The following is a 6174-nucleotide window of genomic DNA, read 5'->3' as shown; positions in this document are numbered from 1 at the left end:
TCTCTCTCTCTCCCTCTCCCTCTCCCCCAAAAACTAAATAAATAAACTTAAAAAAAAAAAAAAAGGAGGGCACTTGTTGGGATGAGCACTGGCTTATATGTAAGTGATGAATTACTGGGTTCTAATCCTGAAACCAATACTATACTGTATGTTGACTAACTTGAATTTATTTAAATAAGTTTTTCAAAAAGATGAATTTAATATATAAAACATAGCCAGTTGCTTACATAAGAAAAGAATGTTTCTGCAAGGGAGGGTACTCAAGAACAGTAATGCTAGGTGGCTCCATGGATGAGAATTGAAGGTCAGGGAAGATTTTCAACACGTATCTTGTTGTATCCTGAATTTTGAAGTACAGCCACACTATCCATTACAAATGAAATTATTTTTAGGCCGCTCCTGGTGCTGCTTGTGTGGTCGTTCGGTGCAGAGCTGGTACCTCTCTTGTGAAGTGGCAGCTGAGGAGACTCTGGCGCTCGCCGTGGCCAACAAAAAGCCCAAGGAAGGAGTCAAGACTGAGAACAACGATCATATTAATTAGAAGGTGGCAGGGCAGGATGGTTCTGTGGAGCAGTTTAAGATTAAGAGGCATACACCACTTAGTAAACTAATGAAAGCCTAGTGTGCACAACAGTGTTTGTCAATGAGGCAGATCAGATTCCGATTTGATGGGCAGCCAATCAATGAAACAGACACACCTGCACAGTTGGAGATGGAGGATGAAGATACAATTGACGTGTTCCAGCAGCAGACAGGAGGTGTTTACTAAAAAGGGAACTTGCTACTTTACTCCAGAACTCTGTTCCTCCAGACCAAGAAGACATTCTCAATTAGAAAACCGCAATTTGGTTCCACCACATCCTGACTATTACAGTATAGTTTTCTCTTTCATTTTCCCCTTCCCCATGCCCTTATTTATTGTACATAAAGTAACTGTGTAGGTGCACAAGCATTTTGCATTTTTTTTTAACTAAATGGCCAATGGTATGTTTTGATCGACATCAAATGGAGATGGGATGGGGAAAAATACTGGTTCTGTGAAAATACCCCCTTTCTCCATTGGTGGCATGCTCATTCAGCTCTTATGTTTATATTCCAGTAAGTTATTTTGCTCTCACTGTTTAACAAAAAAAGAACAACATAAAAATCCTTGCATACCTTGTTTGATTGGAGAATTTTAATGTTTTTCATTTATCATTGTAAAAGCAAGGACAATTTTACAAGTTTTTGTACATAGCTGTTACATATAGGGCAATCTGTCTTTAAGTAAGGATAAAGTACTCTAAAAGAAATGAATCCTAGTTAGTTTTCCCTTCAAGTCAAGCATCTTGTTGTTTAAATAAACTTCTTGTTTAAAATGAAAAAAAATTAAATTAGTTTTAAAGATACAAATATAAAACACATAAAATTAAAACATCATATATCAAAAAAATTTTTAAATAATGAAAGAAAAAAAATACAGGCTTTTGAATAAAGGTGGAGATTGGAATATATGTTTACCTCCACTCTATCTGAAGGCCTATGAAAGTGAAGAGACATTTTTAATTTTTTTTATGTTTATTTATTTATTTTTTGAGAGAGAGAGACAGAAAGCAAGCCATGGAGGGGCAGAGAGAGAGGGAGAGAGACATCCCAAGCAGGCTCTCCCCTGTCAGCACAGAACCCAACACGAGGCTTGAATTCACAAACTGTGAGATCATGACCTGAGCTGAAACCAAGAGTTGGATGCTTAACTGACTAAGCCACCCAGGCACCCCAATTTTTAAGCATTAGCCAACAAAGCAAAGGCAACAAAAGAGAACAAAACAGCAACAAAATCATGTAGGTGGAGGGTAGATGGATGAATAATAGGGTGGTTATTCCTGCTTCAGATTCTCTCTCTCCCTGTCTCTCTGCCCCTCCATCTGCTCACATACACACACATACCAGATGCCCCTAGCATTATACTCTCCAGCTCCATCCATGTTGTTGCAAATGACAGGATTTTATTCTTCTTTATGGCTGAGTAATATTCCATGTATATATATATATATATACACACACACACACATATATACATAAATACATATATATACGCACACATATATATACACATACATATATATATACACACACACACACATATATATATACACACATATATACGTGTGTGTATATATATATAATGGAATAATGTACAAATATATACACATATATTTGGATGTGAGACTTACTGAGTCAAAAGAATTTAACATTTTTATGGTTTTTATACAATGTGTTGCATCAAATTTTTGAAATGAGACCATTTAATATCTAGAGTGAAACTATAACTTTTTTTTAGCTCATGAAAAACCACATCTATTCAAGTTTCATTTAATAGTTAACATGCTCAAAAGCACAGCCACAAAATGATTTCAAGAAAGTATACCATGAAAATCAAAGAAATGTAATAAAATGAATATACATTGCAGTTGTTGCAGAACTGACATGATACTTTTTGCAAATGAATGAGATTTTTTTTAAGGTATCAAAATCGGCTTATTTACTCTTAGTTGAAACCCATTTATTTCCTCAAAGAGCAACAAAGGAGATTCATCATTCTCCTTCAATAGTTCTCCAGTTCTTACCAAAGATTCCCTGTGACCATTGTCCTGACCCAGGCCAGTGTGTTGAGTTGCTTTCTGTATGTGCAAAAAGGAATCTATCTTCTACCTGGGCAGATTAGAGATGGTGACATTTGAGGAATACCACAGTGATTGACCTTTCCCCTTTCTCTACAGACAGGCTCACCCCTAACATTGTAGGGCCAGAAGGTAAGTACAAATACAGTACAAATAGTACCAATAGAGGCTAACACACTACACATCCAAATATTGAAAATCTTCAAATCATAATAAAACATTATTAAATGAAATATGTTCTATAGCCCCACCTGGATAAATGTGACATCAAAACAACCTGGAAGGCCATGTTCAAATCTAGGATGGTCAGACTCCTCTGAGCTCTGCACCAGAACATGGTACAGAAAGGAGAGGTGACCTCCAGCCACAGGCCACCCTCCTCTCTTTCCACTTCTCCTTATCATTCCCAGGCAGGTCTTATATATACATTGTTCATTCCAACCAGTAAGTCCAGGCTCTGCCCTCCATCACCTCAAACAGTAGTCGGGCTTCCCTGTGAGCCAAGTAATAGGAGGGTCCACCCTTGGGAAAACGAACCCAGAGTGAAAGCCTGCACGTGCCTTAGAAAAAGGACAGGCTGTTTGGACAGGGAATTTCTGTAAGGTCATCTCTCCTTGGCCCCCAGATATTTCTTATTCTGTAAGGAGGAGCTGGACCAGAGGAGGACCAGAGTAGAAAATCCTCTCATGGTGGTTTGGGGATGGTACTGCCATAAATACGCAGCTCTTATCTTTGAAGACATTGTTCTCAATTAAAATATTGTTCTCTGAAAACATGCATCAAAGATCTTTGCCCTCTTGTTAACATTTCACAATTATGAGCACATTCCTTAGGATCAGTTTACCTGATTGCTTGGTTCCCATCCAGGAAAGCAGAAAGAGGCCTTTGGGAGAGGACATGCAGAATCGCTGCCTGAGAAGCCAGGCCAGTGGGCAGGTGGGGCAGCAGGGTACAGCCTGGGTGAAAGGAAAAGAGGCTTTGACTACACTTGGCCCTGCCTCACTAGTCTCCTCCTGACTGCCCTGGGAAGAGGGGGGGGGGGGGGGGGGTGCATGTAAGCCAATAAAGAAAGAGGAAGAAAAGAATAAAGTTATAAAGTGGGGAAAATCTCCGTGCCTCTATCCAGATTTTCATCTTGCATCTGCCTACACAGCAGATCCACCTCTAAACTACACGAGTAAAATACATGGCCAAATAGAGCTGCACTTCCCAACTGACATTTTTCAAGCTCCTAGTGTTTAAAAGCAATAATAGCATCAGTTGCTTTTATTGATCAAAATACTAATACATGAAATATTAATATAAATCATTTCTCCAACAAACAGAATGGTTTGACAGCCTGTGAATATGCATCAAATGAACAAGATTGATAGTGCACATTTTTGCTAAAGCCCTAGCTACTCAAGTCATTTATCATTTAGCTAAACACTAATCACTACCTTGAGGTTTTAACTATTATACCATTTTAGACGCTTTTATTCTTCATCACATATTATTTAATTTACAAATAAAGACCAGTCGTTAGAAACAAGAAGCATAAGTGATACTGCCATTGAAAACAAGTTGATATAAGAATTGTAAGAATGCAATGAAATTGTACAAAGATGATTTTTATCTACTATGTTGTACCTACCTGCTCATAAGTCCTACAAACCACATCAGGATGGTTCTAAAAAATTTTTAATTATGTCAAAGTATGTAATATATTAACTATCAAATTATCTTTGGGGTGCCTGGGTGGCTCAGTCAGTTGAGCGTTCGACTTCAGCTCCGGTCATGATCTCGTGGTTCGTGGGTTTGAGCCCCACATCGGGCTCTGTGCTGACAGCTCAGAGCCTGAAACCTGCTTTAGATTTCAGATTCTGTGTCGCCCTCTCTCTGTGCTCCTCCCCTGCTCACACCCTGTCTCTCTCTCAAGAATAAAGATTTTTTTAAAAATTTTTTAATTATCTTTGCATTTGTTGGAAATAAAGACTAACCACACTATAAATGTGCTCTTTGAATTGCAAAGCCTGCAGGAAGCAGCCTAAAGCATTCTCTCTTATTTTGTTTCTCAGAAATAAAATGCAAATTGTAAAAAATAAGCTAAACGATTTTAAGTCCAAAATACAAGAATTATAATAGTCATAAAGTAGATGCTCTAGTGTAGAATTAGATGCTTTAATATAGAATTAGATTTTTAAATCCAAGTAAATCCATTTACGTACTTTAAATGGAAAGTAATATGTCATTGACTAAATTGTCAATAAATCATCTTTTGTCACATAATTAATTTAAAGTAAATTTATTCCCATGCATCACATATAACAAAGAAAGATGTCAACATTTTCCTTATCATAAATAGAATCATTAGGACTAAACTTTTTTAAGTCTTTATTTATTTATTTATTTTGAGAGAGAGAGGGTGTGTGTGCAAACAGGGGAGAGGCAGAAAGAGAAAGAGAGAGAGAGAGAGAGAGAGAGAGAGAGAGAGCATCCCAAGCATGTTCCACGCTGTCAGTGCGGAGCCTGGCGGGGGGGGGGGGGCTCAATCCCACAAACCATGAGATCATGACCTGAGCAGAAATCAAGAGTTGGACGCTTAACCAACTGAGCCACCCTGGAACCCCAGGATTGAATTTTAAATAAACTTTATAATCTAATGTTGAATAATACAATTTTCTAAACTAAAACATTTTACTTAAAACCATTTCTGTAGAATATCCATGCAAAAATAACAAAACAATTTTTAAGTTCTTACAATCTTAAAAGTTCTTAAGGGGACTTAACAGATTACAAGTGACTGTGAAAGAGACTCAGAAGTCAAAAGCATCCCCAGCACTATATGCTGGGTACAGTCTAAAGCCCCATTAACAAAGTCTTTCTGTCCACCATTAAATTCATGTGCAGCCAGACAGAATTCAGCTCTGAAACTACACTTCAGTTTCTATGTTTATAAAATGAAGATAATAGTACTTCCTTCCCAATATTGTTACAGCCACTGAGTGAGATTACAAATGGAAGTGGCTCAGCATTCGATACATTGCAGATGTGCGTATACAACATTAATACATGCAGATACACATCCCTAGGAGAAGAAACACATCAACGCAAACTCTCACTATTATTTAATTAATTAATACCAGCTTCTTTCCTGAAAAGAGACGAAAGCAGAAAGTTAAAAGAGGAAGGTAATACAGGCTGGAAGAGGCACACAAAGTGAAGACAAAATAGGACAAAAACATTGCAGCCATTCTGCATACTTTTGCCTAAGTATGTTTCGGATAAAAAGTCTGCAAATAGGGGCGCCTGGGTGGCTCAGTCGGTTAAGCGTCCGACTTCGGCTCAGGTCATGGTCTCACAGCTTGTGGGTTCGAGCCCCGCGTCGGGCTCTGTGCTGACTGCTCAGAGCCTGGAGCCTGTTTCAGATTCTGTGTCTCCCTCTCTCTCTGACCCTCCCCCGTTCATGCTCTGTCTCTCTCTGTCTCAAAAATAAATAAATGTTAAAAAAAATTTTTTTTTTTAAAAAGTCTGC

General features: G+C 38.1%; 1 pseudogene; it reads left to right on the top strand.

The window, feature by feature from the left end:
- Positions 1-246: 246 nt before the first annotated feature.
- LOC122488996 lies at positions 247-1162 on the top strand (annotated as a pseudogene).
- Positions 1163-6174: the final 5012 nt, after the last annotated feature.

This window comes from Prionailurus bengalensis, chromosome B2 (genome assembly GCF_016509475.1).
Source record: "Prionailurus bengalensis isolate Pbe53 chromosome B2, Fcat_Pben_1.1_paternal_pri, whole genome shotgun sequence".
In the NCBI taxonomy this organism is placed as follows: Eukaryota; Metazoa; Chordata; class Mammalia; order Carnivora; family Felidae; genus Prionailurus; species Prionailurus bengalensis.
Note: the sequence above shows the minus strand (reverse complement) of the source record. Positions and strands in the feature narration are given on the sequence as shown.